Source organism: Halichoeres trimaculatus, unplaced genomic scaffold (genome assembly GCF_033239565.1).
Source record: "Halichoeres trimaculatus isolate MK-OKI-2021-1 unplaced genomic scaffold, fHalTri1.1 fHalTri1_scaffold_7, whole genome shotgun sequence".
Taxonomy (NCBI): domain Eukaryota; kingdom Metazoa; phylum Chordata; class Actinopteri; order Labriformes; family Labridae; genus Halichoeres; species Halichoeres trimaculatus.
In genome coordinates this window covers 2878091-2899088 of record NW_027437185.1, presented here as the reverse complement: position 1 = coordinate 2899088, position 20998 = coordinate 2878091, and the positions used below count along the sequence as shown (strand labels likewise).

General features: G+C 38.3%; 1 long non-coding RNA gene across 1 annotated transcript; it reads left to right on the top strand.

Annotated features, from left to right (window-relative positions):
- The first annotated feature begins 13450 nt into the window (after positions 1 to 13450).
- LOC141793073 (uncharacterized) lies at positions 13451 to 15883 on the top strand. Its single transcript, XR_012598387.1, has 3 exons — positions 13451 to 13586; positions 15006 to 15101; positions 15469 to 15883. It is a non-coding gene; the product is annotated as an uncharacterized LOC141793073 (long non-coding RNA).
- Positions 15884 to 20998: the final 5115 nt, after the last annotated feature.

Sequence of the window (20998 nt, the reverse complement as noted above, 5' to 3'; positions counted from 1 at the left end):
TTTGTATTCACATTCAAAGAGACAGAAAGTTTGAAAAAGACACATTTGTTTCATGTTATTAGCCTGGATTTCAAATATGACACCTAAGCCTTATTTCTTCATATCTTCACATGGACACTGAATAAACTGGCCATCATATGAGAGCGTTAAAGGTGCAGCTGATCCACTGGGAGTCACAACCTCAGACTGCAGCTCTTCACACTTTTCAGCTCACTGCTTCAGCCCACTGCTCTGAGGTAAGTAACCTCTTCAGGGGATACTGGGACACCATAGACACTTGGCTTTACACCTATTCAAGATCCCCCTTTAAAGTCTATTAATAATCAGTCAGGCATATGTCTCTCTGTTCTCTTTCAGAGGTAAATGCTCTCAAATTAAAATCCAGTGGGCTCACTTGCAAAAATTGAGATTGCCATCTGCATGGCAGAAAATCTGCCTCAAAAAGAAACTAAACACAGACCATATGTCTGGCTCTTCTTGTGCCGCCACCTGAAGAAACATGGAGCCAACAGGAAGTTTCACCAACTATGACATTTTTGGTATTTCTTGACTGTCTTTATTTCTTGGTGTTTAACTCATTTGACCACAGAGATCAATCAGTTCAAGTCAGAAGGGCCATCACAGGAAAGCCTTTGACAGCAGTTCCTGGAGTCTCCACTAGAGGCTGTCTCATAAGGTGAGTCAGTCCCCAGAGACAACTTAGCAGTTTGTAAACTTTAACCTAAGACTGAATTTTTATAGGTTAAAATAAAAATTAATTTTGCTCAGTGTGGAATTGGCGAGTGGGTGGAAGACATCTGCAAGCAGACAGATGTTCAGTGGATGGATGTTTTTATTGGAGGCACCAAAGAAAGTCTGGTGAGCACACAAGATACTCAGTGGTAATGTACGGGCTGTGAAATATGAGACATTAACTTCTTGAAGAAAATAATAATAATAATAATAATAATAATAATAATAATAATAATAATAATAATAATAATGATAATAATAATACTCCAAAAGCAAAGGCCCCAAGTCTGAGACCTGGGTCATAATAAAGGATCCAGAAAACCCCGCTCCAAGTCCATCATGATAATAATGATTTAGTATTTTAGGATTGATGATTATTCAAGTTAATAGTTTAATGCTATACTTTACTTTGACTGTGAACATGAAATGTGTTTCTGTTCATCATCATTTAAACCTCATCTGATTATTTACTTTCCATGTTGAGTCCTAGGTGTCGTGTTTGGTCCCTGTTCACTGCTGGCAGCCAACAGTTCTTGACACTTTGGTGGAAGGTCTCCAGTCTCCATCATAGACCGTATGATTAATGGACGTCATCCATCTGTTTCTGAAATAGAAAATGAAGCAAATTGGCTATCGTGGCCATAGGGTGCCTGTCGGTCACGTGACCTGAGCTGTGACTCTGATTGGGCGAGCTTGCGATCTTAGTATCCTCTGAACCGAAGAGTCAGAAAAAAAAATCCACCCCCTGTACTGTGTGTGCTGATAGAGAAATTAGAGATTCAGACAGGAGACAGTTTTTGAACCAGGCTGTAAACATGTTTATTTTTGCTGTGAGAGCAACTTGTTTTGGCTTGGTGTGTATGTGACTTCTGGTACTTCTGGAGCCAGTCTTAAGCGGACACTCAAGAAACAGCAGATTTCAGCACCTTAGTATTGTCTCATATCCTTAGACCAGAGGTTGCTGATTGGTCTCCAGAGAATGGCATCTTTGGTCCACTTCATCCAGTCAAAAATACCCAAACATTAAAATCTTTGCCTTCCCCCTAACCTCTGGTATTCCCCAAGGCTCTGTTGTCAGTCTGATCCTCCATGATCCCCGTTGTCTTTTCTTAAGATTGTGAAACTCTTTTTGTCTGAACTTCCGCAACACATTTTCTGTTCCAGTGTGAGCTGGTGAACTTTTCTGACTGGTAGTGTCTCGCCATGTCTCTATCATCTCACATCTTTTTATATATCTGTTGAACTGTCATCCAAAGAAAGCACCACTTTCACACAAAGTAGTTTACAAGCCTGGTACTGATAGACAAGCTCTGCTAGACCTTACTGAAAACATAACTAATGATTGTAGACATGAATGGCAGCCAATAAGTTAAAAATCCTGGGTATAAAGTTTGATCGTGTATCAAGTGTAAAATCTGCCTACCAGGGAGTAATGTGAAAATAATGCAGGACATTTTTTTTTCTTTCCTAAATTATAGCTAGATAAAATAATGAACTACATTTGCAACTCCGCACCACAGGCATAGAAATATATGCAACTTCATTTTTTATTGTTATTTTTATTTATTTATTTATTTATTTATTTATTTATTTATTTATTTATTTATTTATTTATTTATTTATTTATTTATCTATCTATTTATCTATTTATTTATTCTATATGCACGATTGAATGTATAATTGAACTCTAACATACTAAGGTATAATGGAACTGGTCAAATCAATCAGTCTTTGTTCATGTAACGCCAAATCACTACAGGTTATCTCACAACACTTAACCAAAATCATGAACAGATCCAGATCTGCTAATGCTAATATATGATGTTAGACCTAAATGTAAGGCCATCTGTGAGTAGACAAGTTTTATGTAAATCTACACAACAGCAGAACTACATCCTGAAACATGCTGTGAGGAGGATATGTTTTAGTTAGACTGCAGCGCCACCCTTTGGCCTAGAGTCTAATGCACACCGTTGCAAAGATGTGACTTTTAACAAGGCGCATGTTTTGTTTTTTTTGGAAATGAGTGACGACTGGATAGAAAATATTATCTTTGTTGAAGATGACTTTCTATCAGATATGTTTGAAACGAGACAACAAGCAAATATTTAAGCTTTTTTCCATAGTTTAGTTGCCAGCTAAATGTAGCACTGTGTAATCTTCGGAAAGCCTTGTTATGTCCTTCCAGTCCGCATCTACCAAGCAGACCTAACGTAACCCCACTTTTTATTTTATTGAACAGCCTTTAGCCCGTGTTTTAGCCTTTAGCTCATGCTCTATCTCTCTCCTGTATCTCTTTCTTCTGCTTTCCTGTACTTTTTCTGTCTGACAGTTTGGCTCCAGTGTCCACCATCACTACAAAATTAATCACAGAAATCAGTTTCAGCAGAGAAAAACTCTGATCTCTCTTCTCGCTACTAAACTTCAGCCAACGTGGTGTTGTGCGACTTGTGTGACTTTGACGTGCTGTAAATTAATCTGGTCCTGCCCAACCTGATCAGGCAGCTGAGAAGTAGCATTTAGGAATAATCTTTATCTGTGATGATAATCTCATTTGAAAGTGTGGATTAGGATCAGGCAGATATCTAGAAGAGAGACTTTTTCAAGATCACTCAGAAACTCCTCACAGTCCCTGAGGTCAAGCTTCTTTGTAGATTTTTCACCAACCCATGAATGAATTTTGAGCTCACCACCGAGCTAGTTTCATAACAGCTAGAGGAAGTGCAGGCCGCACTCTCCTTCTCCTCCTCCTCTTCCCCTTCCTCCTCTCTGCTGAGCAGAGCAGGTCCCACTAAGATCAGCCAATTAAAAGCAATGCCTGTTTAATCACCGCAAAATGGGCAACAAAAGGTGTTTAAAAAGTGCTGCTCACACAGAATCCAGTCAATTAGAGGACAACCTTCCTGGGAGAACTCGCTTTCTATTTTAGGTTAATGCATCAACTCCCAGCGCACGTGTCTGTCTGCACACACAGATACACACTCCGGCGGACACACACTGCTCTCACCAAATGCTGATGCGGGACTTTAGTGGTTCATTTAAAGCGCTGCTAAGGAGTCAAAGGTCCAGCCATCACTTTCATTATGAGAGACACACTCACACACTCACACACACATGGTTCGCAGCACTGGGAGACACAGACACACAGCCAGCCACGCAGAATTAACTGTATGCACATAATTAACTGAAGTTAGACACCACGCTAATCTGCAACTCTCTCCTCATCATGCCAATGAGGCTGAGCCGCTCTTCTTCTATCGTCTATATTTAACACACATCCTCTCTTTATCTGCAGCTCCTCCACGTCTCTCCCTCCCTCTATCTGCCCTCCTTATCCTCTCCCTCCACTGTTTGTCTCCTTTCTCTCACAGACACTATGCCCGTCACTTTGCATTCAGCAGATAACGACACAAAATTCAATTTCTCGCAGAGTTGCCTCCCTAATGGCTGAGTGAGGGGGAGTGTGACGCGCTGAGGCTCCTGTGCTGAGTTCACTCAGCCCGGCCTCTCTCATATCAAGAGTTCACACTGAGCTCCAAAACATGAGACGCTCAGCATCACTGTGTGTGAGTGTATGATGGGAAACAGTCTGTGAGCTGTGGAGGGTGGTTGGATCATCAGAAGGTTCGGCAGAAAACACAAACACTGATTCACCACAACACTCAGCTGTGAAACCAGCGACATGTCCCATTTTATACCATGTGAGGCTACAGACGTCTCTTCCTCCTCCTCCAATCACAAAACATGCTCCGTTCCTATAATCAGACCAGAACACTCACAGAGTAAAAGCTCCTTCAAGTGGATCCTGTCCACAGAGAAGCAGGTTCTTCTTCTTCTCCTTCTTCTTCTTCTGAAATGTGGGTAGCTTCTTACATTTCTGCACAAGCCTCATTGGTCAACAGAGCTGTCAATCATGATGATACGACCAATTTTCAGCATCAAATAACTCATTCAATGTTATCAGAAAATAAATGATGTAACATGAATTAACATGCAGAAGACAAACATAAATGACGCTGACAAACCTTTATTTGATATTTTTAAAGTACATGAGAAGATTTTAAAGTTTGGTCCAAACACTTCAGAAAAGTCAAAACTAAGTGTGTTTCTTTGTCATAAGTGCAGACAACTTTTGTCTCTGTTTGATCCATCAAATACTTCTCTTATTTCTTGTCAATTTTATTTTCAATAACTTTCACAGATTTTTTTAAATTAATTATAAAACATCTTACATTGCATATTCATCAGACAATTGGACTCGAGTCAGACTCGAGTCGCAAATTTGACGACTCACAACTTGACTCGACTTGAGGGCAAGGTTATAATAGTTAACTAAAAACGAAACTAAAAATGAAAACTAAAATTTAAAATACATTGCAGTTAACTCAAACTAATAAAAACTAGAAAAGAAAACAAAAACGATAAGTAAACTAAAACTGTATCCTGTGTTCACAAAACTAACCGAAACTAACTAAAATTATACAGAAAATGCCCTTAGTTTTAGTTTCTGACAATATTAATAGCCTTTAGGATTTAAATCAATCAGACACATTTCCCCAACCAATGTTACGACAGTTTTCGGCAGTTGTCAGCGCCGTACGGCATCATCACAGTGACGTACTGGGCCGTGCTTGTTTACTGCACTGACTGGCTGTGCGCTGTGCTGCGACGAAACGTAGAGGAGCAATGAATCAGAGCATCTGTAATAGTTTAATTTCATGTGAGTCTGCCTTTATTGTTACAGAGTCCAAGTTTCTAAATATTTAAGCTCATATTATATAGTTTTATATAGTTTTTGTTTATATTATTTTTATGTAATTTAGGTTAACATTATTTTAAATATAATGTATTTTCATATTTTTTATTTTATTTTATTTTATTTTTTATTTTTATTTTTTTGCGGTTTAAAGGCAGCTGCAGCCAGGTCAGAATCAGCATTAACTGAGCAGTGAGCACTATGTTGGACTGGAAAATAAACAGTCTTACAAAATATTTACTCCGACCTTTTTGAATCCTGCACCTGGTTAATAGAAAAAACTAAAACTAAGCCTTGTTGCAAAAATCAAAACAAAATAAAAACTAGAATGCCTGCTCTAAAACTAATTGAAACTAAACTGTAATGGAAAAAAAAGTCAAAACTAACTAAAACTAAACTATAATGACAAATTCAAAACTATTATAACCTTGCTTGAGGGTAAAAAAACTTGAGACTCGACTTGACTTGAGACAAGCTGACTTAAATGACTTGTAGCATGTAGCTGATTTGTTGCGTCAAACACTGCACTGTTAAAAATCCAACTTGTATTTTTTGGCCTAAAACAATCGTTTAAGTTGATAAAACTTAAAAATTCAAATTAATGATATTTGGGGCTATGATGTAAGTGAGCACAACAAAGCAAGCCAGTTGTTGGCTCTAAAACAGTTTGGTGAGTTGGTCATACTTAAATCTGTAAGCTGGAGATCACTACAAGGGACAACCGTTCTGCCAACTTTTATTTTTTTGTTGCCAAATGCGGGAAAGCCAACTTTCTGAGTTGGCAGTGAACTGCACTTGGAGTCTCATTGTGGCAGGGCTGTCTCGACCTGGAGTCCACACAGGTAAGGTAATTTTAATTTAATTTAATTTAATTTAAATGGTAACAGAATTTTGTTCTGAGTTGTGTTGCGCAGTATTGTACATAGTTAAACAGAACAGACGACCTAGGTTTTTCGACATTCAAACACGAACAGCTTTAGTCTTTGGCTAAAACTAGCGGCTAACTGATGCTAGCGGCGCTGCAACGGTTAGCCGCGTGCTTGTTTGGGCAAATCCCATACAGAAAGGACAGGCATGTTATCGTCTGACAAGTTGGTATTGTGTTTAATTGTGTTCGTTAACGTGTTACGGCTACAGGAGTAGTCATTAGGGTATCAGTGCTAATTCAACAATTGTAGTCGCAACGTTAGCTGACATTTCTCGTCATCTTTCAGGATACTTGGCGGCGTTATTACACTGGAAGTAACACTTACGCCACTTCAGCATCAGCATCGCTCCGTCTGAGCTCCAGGACCGCAGCAGGTGAGCAGGTTGACCGCAGGGACAAAGAGAGAAAGCGGGAGCTGAGCCGGAGTCAGCCACAGGCTGCGGCTCGGTCCTATGTGCAGTTAGTTTGCAGCTTTCCTCTCTTTTCGTTCTCTTTATCGTGTGTTGCCTAAGTAAATGGATGATTATTCGCCGAGACAGTGGTGTTTGACGGCATATAACTTCCTATGAACGCATCAAACCGACCCGATGCCTCAGCATGTGTGTCCTCTCGTTTTTTTTCTCGGGGTGTATCAGAGCTATATTTAATAAGAGCAAAAGGCTCGTCGAGGTGGAACTGAGTTTTCCTCCATTACAGATGGTATCAGGTCGGGCCACAGACTCAGTGTGTGGGTCATTAATATAAACTTTAATCTTAAACCTCTCTGTCTCTGGCCTATTCAGCATTGTATACAATATTGTAATAATATAGTACAAAATACGCTCTTTTCTCATTTTTTAAGGCTTAAAAAGGGACTTGGGTTTAATACCTGTCCCTGAACATCCGACAGGGACAACATGGAGCTGCTTGTGTGACTGATTATTGAGTTTCATTAATGTTTACATCAGGCGGAGTTCAGCAAATCCCTATGCCACTGTTATTCAAAAATCAATTCACCTAGATGTTAAAAAGACTGTGTTGTTCATAGTGTAGTTAGAAGTAGTTACCTCTTGTGTCTTTTGATTTTAAAAGTCCAACTATTTCCATGTATGACACATTCTGGGTCATATTAGAAGTCAATTTAAAGTCAAAAGAAAAGTGTTTAGGTTGTTTTACTGTTCTCTAATGTAAAAAATAGGTCGCATTGGACCCCCAACATTATATATGATGTTAGGCTTTTTATGTATTGAACCCAAAACTGTGGGAAGTTAAGGTTCTTGGGGAAAATTGTTGCTTTTCAGTTGATTGGTTATAGATCAACAAGGTCAATCAACTAATGTTCAATGAATTCATCAGTACTTCAAATTCCTAGGCTAGTCCTAGTTGTGCTGAATCACTGTGTTTGAAAACACTGAAATGCATTTAATTGGCTGCTGTGTTTTATACTGACTTTCTTAATCTAGACTATGGTAGAAGTTGGTTTGGTGTATAGTGTCCTTAATTAATATGTTAATTGTAATTCAACTTTTCTGCAGTAAAATGTATTTAAAGTTTTAAAAGGAACAGAATACTATATTTTCTGGCTTATCAACCCTAGTGTTTGTTCTACTGTTTGCATGGTCATCAATTGATAAAATGTTTAAATTTATACAGACTTCTTTACTAATACCTGGGTAAATTACATCTTTGTTTTTCAGATTGAAATTAATGCAGTGCAAGTTCTGCAAGTTCACCCACGCTGTTGAAGCTGTTTTGCTGAAACATTATCGACTGCATCACAGAGGTTCGACCTGGCCTTGCATCCATCTGGACTGCTGTTGCACTTTTAGAACCATTAGTGCTTTGAAGTCACATCTTTCAAGATTACACAGGACTGTCCAAAGGCAAGAGAACGTATCATTTCACTGCTGGTTGTGCGAATACAAGGACATTTGTTGTAAAAAGAAAATATTAATTCATTTGCAACATCACCTTAGACGCAGTGAGATAGTGTGTTGCCCATTCGTGGGGTGCAGCTTTGAAACTAATCGCCTTAACAGTTTTACTGGACATACATCACGCAATCATAAAAACCATCAGCTGAGAGATTTTGTGACACCAGTCAGGGTAGTTAGTGATTTTCAGTCTGATGACACAGACCAGCCATGTAATGTTGATCCTGAGGCTGAATCTTCTTTGACAAGTAGTCCTGGATCGGATTTCACAGAAAATGGTGAACCCAATTGTCTACAGAATGTAGGCTCCGAAATACTTGAGCACAGATTAGCTTCCCTGTTTCTTCGTATGCAATGTCTGCTACATGTGTCAAAACATGCAATACAGGCTATTATAGAAGAATTTAATTATATTTTGTCCCTGTCCAAGTTTCATACAACTGAAATTCTCAAAGAGGTTTTTGCAAAACACAATATTGAAGTCAGAGAAGAAGTTATACAAGAGATAAGTAAAATTGTGTTTGAAAAAAATCCAGTACTTGCTACAACATCAGAAAAAGGTACATTGTCAACAGATTATAAGAGAAACAGATATTTCAGGGAGCATTTCTCCATCATTGAACCAACGGAGTTACTGTACGACCGGACTTCAAGAAAAGCCTTTGTTTATGTTTCTGTGAATCAGAGTATTGAGCTTTTATTGAACAGAGCAGATTTTCTGGAAAAGCTTGTTTTCAGTGAAGAGTCTACTCCAGGGCTTTACAAGACTTTTCAAGATGGTTCTTACTATAAGAAAAATGAACATTTTGGCGAACAGGAGTTGCGCATTGCATTAAGTCTCTATATAGATGATTTTGAATTGTGTAACCCGCTAGGCACATCAAAGAAAATTCATAAAATTACAGCTGTTTATTGGGTTATTCTCAATTTGCCCTCAAAGTTTCGCTCCACTTTACACTCAATTCATCTAGCTCTGCTGGGAAAGACTAGTGATGTTAAGCAGTTTGGTTTTGAAAAGTTTCTCAGTCCTTTAATTAAGGATTTAAAGTCACTGGAACAGACAGGGGTCTTTGTGCAAACTCTTAATAACTATGTAAAAGGTTTAGTATTTTGTGTATGTGCAGACAATTTAGGAGCTCATGCACTTGCTGGCTTTCAGGAAAGTTTCAATGTAAAAAATTTCTGTAGATTTTGTCTAACAAATCGAAGTGAAATAGCAACCACTGATATTTCTGACTTTCAGCTACGCTCCAGAGAACAGCACAATACATTTGTTCTACAACTTGGTCATGAAAATGTTTCACATGTAAATGGTGTTAAAAGTGAATGCGTTCTAAGTAAGCACCTGTCATATTTTCACCCTGTTACTGGTTTTCCTCCAGACATTCTGCATGATTTTTTTGAAGGTGTTATTCCTGTAGAACTGTCTTTGTGTCTGAAGAGGTTGATTTCAAAAGGCTATATTAATTTAGACAGACTGAATAGCCTCATCACTTCATTTCCCTACAAGTATTCAGATAGGGTTAATAAGCCAAAGGCAATTTCTAAATCAAATGTTGAAAAGGGCAGCATAGGTGGCAATGGCCATGAAAACTGGACTCTGTTACGATTTCTCCCTCTTCTCATTGGAGAGAGCATACCAGAACAAGAACCTTCATGGGAAATACTGATGGACCTCAAGGAAATTGTTGAAATTGTTGTCTCACCTGTTTCTTCAGAGGAAATATTGCACTACTTGGAAATCAAGTTGTCTGATCACAGAAGGCTGCTCACAGAGACTTTTCCTGATTTTAGCCTGCGCCCAAAGCACCACTTTGCTGAGCATTATCCCTACCTTTTACGCTGCTTTGGTCCACTGGTGGAATTATGGACGATGAGGTTTGAGTCGAAACACAGCTTTTTCAAAAAGACCATGCATGATGCTCAAAACTTTAAAAATGTACTTCTCACGCTGTCCTTGAAACATCAGCAGATGATGGCATGCCAGTTTGATAACCCGAGTCTTTTCAAGCCAATGTTACATGTTGAGAAAGTAACTGACATCAAAACATCTTCTCTGGATTCTGCCCTGTGCACAGTGATAAAGAGAAAGTATCCATGTCTTGAAACTGTGTCCCTTTCTAAAGACATTTATTTTCATGGGACCCGATATGTGGAGGGTATGATTCTCTCATCTGGGCTCTGCAGTGGACTGCCAGAGTTCTATAAAATTGTGACCATGGTAGTTAACCCTGGAACAGTAGCCTTTGTTGGCAAAAAACTCACATCTTGGTACCTTGAACATTTTAGGTGTTTTGAGCTTGAGGACAGCATCTACGCAGACATTGAGATTTTTGACCCTCAGGCCCTCAACAACTATCATCCATTGGTTGCATACACAGTGGGAGGGAAGGTGCTGGTGACTCCAAAAGTGTGCCTGCTCCATTGAAGTGACACAACATGGTAAGTTAACACTGATTACACGCTGTAGACAAAATTCTGTTGCTCTCACTCACATGTTCACCCTTTCTCCCATCCAAAGAAGATTATGTCACATCCTATCTGTCATTTTATTTGGAAAGATTTTCTTGTGTTTCTGTTAGACTTCCCATGTTTTCCCTCCTGAACTGATTTCCTGATTAGTCTCACCTGTGTCTTTTTTCATTCACCGGAGTCCTGCTTGCAATGTATGTGTGTGTGTAAAGGTTTGGTTGTCAGTTCAGTCTTTGTGATATCCTTGTTTATGCTATGTTTTTTAGCTGCACCAGCCTTCTGTACTACTACTCTTCAAAGTAGTACTACCACTCCTCTGCCTATGGATTAGGGATGGGAATTAAAATCCAATTTCAGTTGAGAATCGTTAACAGCTCCATCAAAGAATCAATATCATGAGTCTTTTTGCAAATCATTTCCTTTGTCTATTCCTTCCACTGACAGGGTTCAGAAACGTTAGATTTGTGGCTTAATTTTTTGCAAAAGGCGCCTACTGCACAGCATTAAAGTGATCCTCTGGGATGGAACAAGTTGGGTCCTATCACAAGGTTTAGGGCAGAAATTACCCCTACAGCAGTGTTTTTGTGCAGCAGAAGCCCAGGGCGCTCACACCAAACACCCCCTCCCTGCTCCTCTGCCGGTTTCCTCTGCACTCAGACGGGGCCATTTTTCACTTGACCAAAAACACAAATAAACGGACTCCCACCAAAAAAATCTGATATCGGTCTGCATTCACGCTTTATTTAGAGAATTTTCAGCGCTTTACTTTCACACAAAAGCACCGCTAAATAAGGCTCAAGGTCTCATCGTGTCTCTTCGTCCTGGCAGACTACCTGCATTTGTTTATATCTGGCACGCCACGTGCGGACTGATACACTTATCGGCGAGCGCCTCGTAGCCAGCTGTGGCTCTGCAGCGGAGGTAGTGCTGTTTTACGACACGATGAGAACTAGAGTCTGAGTGCAGAGGAAACCGGCAGAGGAGCAGGGAGGGGGTGTTTGGTGTGAGCGCTCTGGTCTTCTGCTGCACAAAAACACTGCTGTAGGGGTAATTTCTGCACTAAACCTTGTGATAGGACCCAACTTGTTCCATCCCAGAGTATCATTTTAAGTGAGTGGAAACACCAGCAGGTTGCAGAAGCAGTTATCTGTGCTGTGACATGTGTTTGATATTGTTGCCACTGAAAATCTACAGGCCAACATTTGCCCACACAGGGAATCTCCAGAAATCAATAAGAGAATTGTTAAAGAATTGGATCAATAAGCAGGATTGTTAATAGCATTGATATCGACAAAATCTTGTCAATTTCCATCCCTACTATGGAGACATCTGCGTTTCTTGATATTTGGTCTGCTTGTTAGAAGCACATATCTCATTGTTTGTAAATGCGACCCAAGAAATAGTTGTGAAAGTCTGTGCAACCTAACCCCTTTGTGTTTTGTCCTTGTTTTCTTGTGACACAGGCTGGATTATTGCTGCTGGTGAAGATCTCCCCAAGAATGTCCCGTAAAGTGTCCCTTCCTGAAGTACCTGAATCAGTTGAACAGTTGCAAAACATTCTTCAGGAAAATCTTCAGCTTCAAGGCAGCTTCACACTACAGTACGAGGACCCAGATTTTAATAATGCTCTCTGTAATTTGGTTGACATTCATGAGTTGCCAGCTGAGCGTGCTATCTTGCACATCCTTTGGAATGAGTCCGCACTTGTTCAGCAAGAGCCAGACCCTGTTTGTTCTGAGTCTTCCCTGGACACAGCCAGTTTATCCAGCAGAGAATCAGTCCAGGGTCCCTCAACTTTTCTCAAAAACTATATGCGAACAGTCTCAGAGTGGCCTTCACCTTTTCCAATCCCATCTTTCTCCTACGATGTGGAGTTGAAGTTGCGCAAAGGCAATGACGCATATGAAGAGACCAATAAAGGTATCAGTCTAACAAGAGACATGAAGATAGAAATTCTGGACAAGATTGCTCAGGCAGTTTTTGAAGTGAAAGCCTATCCTGATCAAGACCAGATTGAGTCAGTTGCTTGTGCTCTCATCAGTAGACACCCCTGCCTTCGAGAACCAGGCAGTGAAACGGGATATGATGGATGGAAAATGAGCATAAAATACAAACTAGGCAATTACAGGTCCAAGCTGCGTCGGGCTGGCTGTATTGAGGTTAGCATTAACCAAAAAAAGAGGAGCTGTGAAGACGATGGTGCAAGTCCTTCTCTGAAGAAAGCAAAGCGAGGGGAGATTAATCACGTCCCTGACCATCCAGAAAACCATAATGAAGACTCACTGGAGGATGAAAGACTTGTTCTCGTTGAGGAGTTTAAGAAGAAGAACAAGAATGTTCCACTCATCAGACAAAAGATGGAGCTGACTTTCTCCTTGAGGCGCAAGGAGATCGTGGAGTTGCAGCCTATGGTGTCAGAGGTTCTGGAACGGTGGCCTGCTCTTTTTTGTGAGGCAGAGGTAAGCAAGTTAAACAGTAATATATTATGTTGTGTTTATTAATTTGTCTTTTTTTTTTTTTAAGGAAATAGAAGAGTTATGTATTTTGATCACAATGCATAATTTAACATGAAAATGGTATTAAAATTGTATTGTGAATTTTATTTTTTTGTTCACATTTTTAATAGATAAGGGAGGAGTTCCATCGAATCACGAACAAGAACCTGATGGAAAACTTCAGAGCAGCCCTTCATCAGCACACTTGGAGGCTACTGAGACTCTATCGGGCAAGGAAGACAGCCTTTTCATCCGAAATGGATCTACTCCTTAACAGCCTGGATCAAGAGGTAAATCCCAGATGGAGTCTTTCAATAACTTAACACATTATGTATATAAAAAGGAATTTTGCCTTTTTTTATGAAGGTATAGCAGATGAAGCACATTTTTATTTTAGTAATTATTACAGTATGAAATGATTCTTGTTGTGAAAACCCTCACAATAAATTCATTGGTATCTAAGGGACTGACACAAAAGCACAAACATGGAACCAATTCAGAAAGTGGTTGATCAAGACTTAAAATTACATAGATACAGTGGAACTTTATTGTGGATCGCTCTAATTTACAACCCTTTTAGGTCACCAGAACATGAATGTTATCTCCCAAAAACTGCTATAAAAATTTAAAAGATTAATATTTTTGTTCTTGTTTGCTCAAATCATTCAATAAATTTCAGTCTTAATCAAAATGACCAAATACTTAATTATAGTTATTATTAATAGATTTTTATTTTAGCCCTTTAAATGCCAGTTTGATTCCATGTCACTGTTTTTATGAAAACCATCATAAAATAAGTTATTTTGAATATCATAAGTGTAAGAGGGCTGGGGGATTTTTTTCAAAGACCAGACTCGAGCATTCAAAAGATTAGGAAGAAAATTGATTTTCATGTATTTTTTTATATTATTTTGGAGCGTCAGATTCTTAATTTACGACTCTTAGAGGTCACCAGAGAACAAACATGCCATCTCTCAAAAAGTTGTTGGAAAAAACAGATAAAAATTGTGTTTCTTTTTTGCTCAAATCATTCAAATGACTTCAATGCTTTTAAAAATATCAAATATTTAGTTATCAATTTTATTTAACTCTTTAATACCCATTTAATTACATGATGTCACTGTTTTTATATAGATAAAAAAACAACAAAATTGTTTTCAATGTAATAATAGGGATTTTTAAAAGTTGAGGTTTAAATATAAATAATGCTGGTAATAAAATTGATTTTGTTTGTTTTTTTGCAATGTCAGATTCTTACTTACTGCCCCTTCAGGTAAACAGGACAAACATGTCCTATCGAGTCCCATTATAACCACAGTTTTTAAGTTGCACAGTCTTTACACAATACAGTCCTGTATTTTCTAATTTCAGGGTTCCACTTTGTAGATAAATAGTAAAAAAAATATACATTTACTGTGTACCATGTGATGGGGCAAACTTCCAATTTCAAATTATTTCAGGGAGAGAAGTAATAGCACTGCTATAGTATTTTCATAGTTGTTTTTACTCTCAAGAAATGACAGGTGTTTTACACATAGACAAACAATAGAAACATTTTCCAATCACATGGTAAGCAGAAAAAAAAAATATTAATTTTAATCTTCTGTTTCAAAATTAAACCCTGGAATTAGAGAATGCAGTACTATAGTTTTTAATAACTCTGTAATTAAAATATGTAGTTTTGTTGTTCATGCAACTCTCTATTACAGACATCTGACATCACTGTACGTAGACAAACTGCAGCTTTGAAGGGCCTTCCCTTGTTTCTCCGTGACAGTCAGGAGAAGCTCTTCAGAAACTGTCTTGTGAGTATAAATTGAAATTGTTATAATTAAACTGTAGTTATAGTGCTATATTCAACATTGACTTCAACTGTTAACTCTCTTTCCTCCTTGTACCCCTTATCAATGTCCAGAGTGTTTTCAATTGGTGAACTGTCCTAGCTATGACTTGATGTAGCTTAATTGATATCAGCCAATGTGTGTGTGTGGGATATTGGATGAAAATAGTTAATATATTAAACTCATCATTAATTCTATTTGGAAAATAATATTTATTTTATAGCTTGGACTTATTTTAGCGCAATAGCTCATAGCTTATTCTGATCCACCGTATTTTAATGACCAATTTTTTCACTTCATGTCTTGTTTGTTTTCTGTCTGTCAACACAAGGACTCTGACCCAGAGGAGGAGCAGACGAAAGGCCTGGTTATGGGGATCCTCACTGTGTTGGAGGATGACAGCAGTGCAGCTCCTCAAAGTGTCGTGAGTGTTGCTGTTGTTGTGGAAGAAGAGATTGTCCTTCAAGATCTGCCTGACCTGCCAACTGCTTTTGCATACCTCTTTGGACTGATTTATGCTTTAAACCTTAAGTACCCAAAAGATCTCAGGTACACTTTTGAAACTGTTCAGAAGGTTTTCATGGAACTTGGTACAGACCTCTCTGCAAGGGTCAGATCTCTCAAAAACAAACTCCTTCAGTAAATCCAAAAGCTAACTGATAATGTTAAATCTGGAATTGTTGACCTCTGAAAGTTTCCTCCCATCCAGCCAACACCATGTTAATTTACTCTTCCTGTTGCACTCAGCCCTAATGTACCTCGGGCTCCCACTCTGTTGCATATTTGATGTTGCACTTTGTTTTTTTTTCGTAAACATGCTAAGATTCAGTGTTTGTAAATTTTCACATAGTATTGAGCGGTGTTATCAAAGTATTTGCTGATTACTTTGAGACTAGAAGATAGGGTGACCTTGTGTGCAGATTTGTTAAATTTTTAGTTATGTATCATACTTGCTCTGTGTGGTCTTGCATTCACAGACTCATGTTGATCTTTTCTCTTTGAATATTAAAGTTTAAAGTACAAAATGTTGCAGAAGTTGACCGCTAGGACTGGGTCATTTGTGTCCTAATGTTTGCGTAAACTTGGCCCTGTTGGAAGGGAATTGATGCTGGTACAGTTAAAATAAACCAAATGTTTTGAATGTATATGTTGCATGTAATTATTTATGCAATTGATTAGAAGTTACCAGTGCTCAATGGTAAAGTTAAGTAACATTATTAACTATTGCAGTGTGCAATGTTAATTTCCTCATAAACTATTCATCAATACTAACTTTACAAAATTTACGGGGATTCTGTGTAATAATTCCAAGTTATACAGTGTACAGTTACAAGTAAGTAAAACTGACAGAAGAGTTAGTAGAAATGAGGAATAGAAGTTATTACAATGTAAAAGTATAAGTAAGTACAACTTACAGGAGAGTTGGTAGAGGTAAGGCTTAAATGTTAATACAATGTAAAATTATAAGTTAGTACAACTAACAGGGAGTTGGTCGAAGTAAGGATTAAAAGTTATTACAATATAAAATTATAAGTTAGTACAACTAACAGGGAGTTGGTAGAAGTAAGGATTAAAAGTTATTACAATATAAAGTTATAAGTTAGTACAACTAACAGGAAGTTGGTAGAAGTAAGGATTAAAAGTTATTACAATATAAAATTATAAGTTAGTACAACCTCTGGTTAAGTTGACAAAAATAAGAATTCAGAGTTGAGCAAACTTAAGTGCAAAACTTAAAATATTAAGTTCAACTTTTCAACTTAAAATTTTATCGAAGTTTGTTGCCTTGAAATTTTAAGTTCACCCAACTTTTCTTTTTTTGCAGTGTGGTCATATATTCTAAAATAAAAATAATCTAAGAGGCGCTTGATTACTGTTTACCCCTGAACTCAGATATTTCTTCTGAACATATATTTGTGTCAAACATGCAATTTATTTAATGTAATGTAACGTAGCCTAGCTGTTGCCATCTACCTAGGTCTAAATGATCAAACATGTATTGGATCAATATATATCGTTTAAGATTTATGCTGGTTTAATCCATGCAGAGTTGAAGAATAATCTGCATATTTTTTGATATTTACTTTAGGAAGATAAGGTTTCCCTCCTCAAGATATAAACCTCAGACATAACCTGTGACTCAACCCAACAACCTTGTGACTTGAGTTGACTTGACTTAACAACCTCTGTGACTCGACTTGACTTGACTTGCCCACAACAGAAAAAACTTGAGACTTGGACCAAATGACTTGAGACTTGCTTGGGACTCAGATTGGAGGGACTCATACGATTATCTGATATTCATAAAGCATTATTTTCACACATGCATCCTACATCAGGTATAAAAACGCTAAGTTTTTTGTTTTGTTTTGTTTTGTTTTGTTTTGTTTTTCCCTGGGAAGAAAGGGGGGAGGCGTGAGCCTACATAAGGTAGGAAGGAGTTTAGCAGCTACTCTCAGCAGAGACTCAGACACAGTGGGAATATGCTAAATCATATTAAAAAGGCTGTAATATAGTTTCAAGCAGGAAGCAAATTGTGTTTAATAGAAGTGAATCACACTGATCTGAAGAGAAAATGCTTCTTTGACAACATTCGAAACTTTAACACAACTAGTTAGCATAGCTACATTAAAAAACTCCACTTTTAATAGAGTACTCTAAAAGATCTTTATAATAACATCATTTTTCTTCTTGAATGGTAAATGGTGACAGCCTTGAAAATGTTTTCTTTAATAAAGATGGCCTGACATGTTATGATGAATCCTTAGCCTAAAGAAGTTATAAAACCATAGTTTTGCAAATAAGACTGAGCAGCCACAAAGACATGGCCTAATTCACAACAATCAGAGGGGTATTTATTCAATACAGTCAGTCGGACCAGGTGGAGTCCTTAAAGGCTTCTTTAGGTCTAAAGCGACTGTCTAACAGGGCTTTATTTCTAAGACAGACTTTTTCATTAATGAGAAGAGAACAGCTCTTCCTTAACTGCCTTAGAGATGTTTTTTTTTTTTTTTTCTCCCAACGTCTCATGAAAAGAAGACTCATCAAATGATAGCTAATATCTGTACATGCAGCTTTTTAAGCCTGCTTTGATCCCGTGTTGTTACGGGACCAAAAAAAGAACAGAGTCTCTCATGGGCTCCAGGTGCGTCTCACTTTTATGTATCTACAGACACAAATACTCCAGGACACTTTGTCCTCAGAGGCAAAATAAAGTCTGTCAGAGAAATTACAGAGACACAATGATTTCCAATAGCAGAGTAAGGTCATCTGTGTTTAATTTAGACACCTTTGGTAATATGGAAAATCTATGATGTGCATAATCGCCTCCTCAGGTCGACTGCTGTGGGCTCGGTGCTGCCCATTGATCCCGGCTCGCAGGCGTCCTCTAAAAACACAGACATCAACGTGTCCAATAAGCAGCGGCAGGAGGACGAGAGAAAGCCTGCCAGATTAACACGCAGAGACTGATGAATGTTCTCCTTCAATACATGATTCATTCGATCAATTAATTTCATCAATTACCTGTGACGGATACGTCAGAGGAAGGAGAGACAGAACCCAACGCAGAGGGAGGATCAGATTACCACTAATTATCTGCAGGCAGAGCTACAGTGTATGGATGTTGATTAATCGCATGTTTGAAGAGTCACAGCTTTAATTGCAGGGTGAAAAAAAGGCTGGGTGTGAAAACACAGAATAAGGTTATCTGTGGGTTGGAAGCATCTCTCTTTTCTCCTCTTTCTTCTTCGGGGTTTAAATTACAGGCTCTATCACAGAATTAGCATACTAGATGAGCACAATAGATAATGCTGACATGAGCCAAAATTGTGCCCTAATCCATCTTCCCTATCAGACTTAAATGGTTATTCCACAATTTTTTTAAATCACCGCCTTCTTTTTTTGGAATGGTTTTAAATCTAAGTGGGATGCAAATGACAAGATAATTGAGCCAACTTTGGGCCTGATTTCCTCCACTGACAAAAAAACAGCAAGAAGATGAATGTGTCAGATTGTCCTGTGCAGTGGGGATGTTCAGGGTGAGTCCACTTCTCTCAGTGAGCTCAGACAAAGACAGTTTGTGGACTTAGTAAAGAGTGAGGTGCGGGGTTGTTGGTGCGTGTTGGCTGTATTGGTCACATTGTTGCACAAACAGAACTTTTTGCTCTTTGCCCAGAAACATGCACTGTAGAGTGCAGAGAAGGAGCAGCACACCTGAGCAAGTGAGGGTTCAGTGTCTTGCTCAAGGGCACCTTGGCAGTTTATTCAGGGACCTCTTGAGCTCACAGCCCAATTTTCTATTCCCAATCCATACTAGGTCTTGAGACAAGCCAAAACCCACTGGTCAGCTATGTCCTAATATATAACTTATAACTTGCATACTTAATATTAGGGCTGTCATTTTAATGAGTTAATTAGGTGACTTAATTACATAAGAAATTAATGCGTTACAAAAATTAATGCAAGATTAACTTATTGGCTGCCAGCGATTTTCAGAGCATCTTGAACGATCTTTCAAGACCCAAATAATCTTGTTTTCTGTAACTATGTAAACACCAAAAAACTACCCAAGAAGAGTGGACTCTCTTCTTTTATGTCTCGTTTCCTGTTATTGATAAAAAAAAAAAAAAAAGAACAGACAAAACACATTATTATTTTTTTATTTTTTTGAACATGTTCATCTCAGGCGCTCCATCCTTTGATCCTCTCCATGATCCCTGTCGTCTTTTCTCACGATCATGTCGCTTTTTCTCTATGAACTACGGCGACTCATCCTCAGTTGGAGCGTGAGCTGCCTGAACTTTTCTGTCTTTCAGTGTCTCTCTATGTCTCTGTCATCTCACATCTTCTCCTCATATCCATGCTGAGCTCTCATCCACAGAGCGCACCGCTCTCACCCACAGTGGCTTACAAGCAGGATTTTGATTGACAAGGTCCTCCAGACCCCACCTCCCCCTGCTGAAAAACACAATATATGTCTACAGACGTAGTAAACAGTTTCAAACAAATTGACGTCTATAGACATCAATGGCAGCAGACAGGCATTTTAATATTGACCAGTTAAATAAAAAATGTGGGTTTACAAATCTTCTCTTCTTTGTGTTTTCACTTGATTAGTCATGCACTACAGTTTTGTAATGCCCTAGAATTTAAATTCTGTATTTGGGGACATGAGGCAGATATGAGATTAAAATGTGATTAATTAGATTAATTTATTACAAACCCTGTAATTAATTAGATTTTTTTTTATCCCCTGACTGCACTAATTAATAACTTACAAAATAACCAGTCATAAAACATTTCACCCTGTATGGTATGTGCTTATAGAGAGATGAGCTGGCAGCTTTGGCTCAGTGGAAGAGTCGTCATCCCTCAATCCAAGGGAGAGCTTGATCCCAGCAGTCAAATGCCAAAGTGCCCTTAAGTAAGACACTGGACCCAAAATTGATCTCACTGTTGGTCTGTGGTGTGTGGGTGAACATGAATGGGTTAGATAAAACTGATGGTTCCTACAATATAGGGCTGCACGATATTGGAAAAAAAAAACTGACATTGCGATTTATTTGGGGTTTGCGATATATATTGCATTATTAAAGATAGAATAATTTTCACCAGATGACTTGAATAGCTGTGTTTGGGAAGAATTTGGTTGACTCACAATGACACCATTGTATTCCTAAAATACCGTTTAATCCAGGGTAAGGGGGTTTATCTGTGAATGATGAAGTTTGCTGTATAGGAAAGGGATCCAGGAGGCCATGTCTGTACAAAATAGAATAGGTTTCAATTTGAGTTGCTTTTTTTCCATTTCTCCAATAAATGGGGGAAATGCGATAGTCACATCACATGCGCGATGTGAC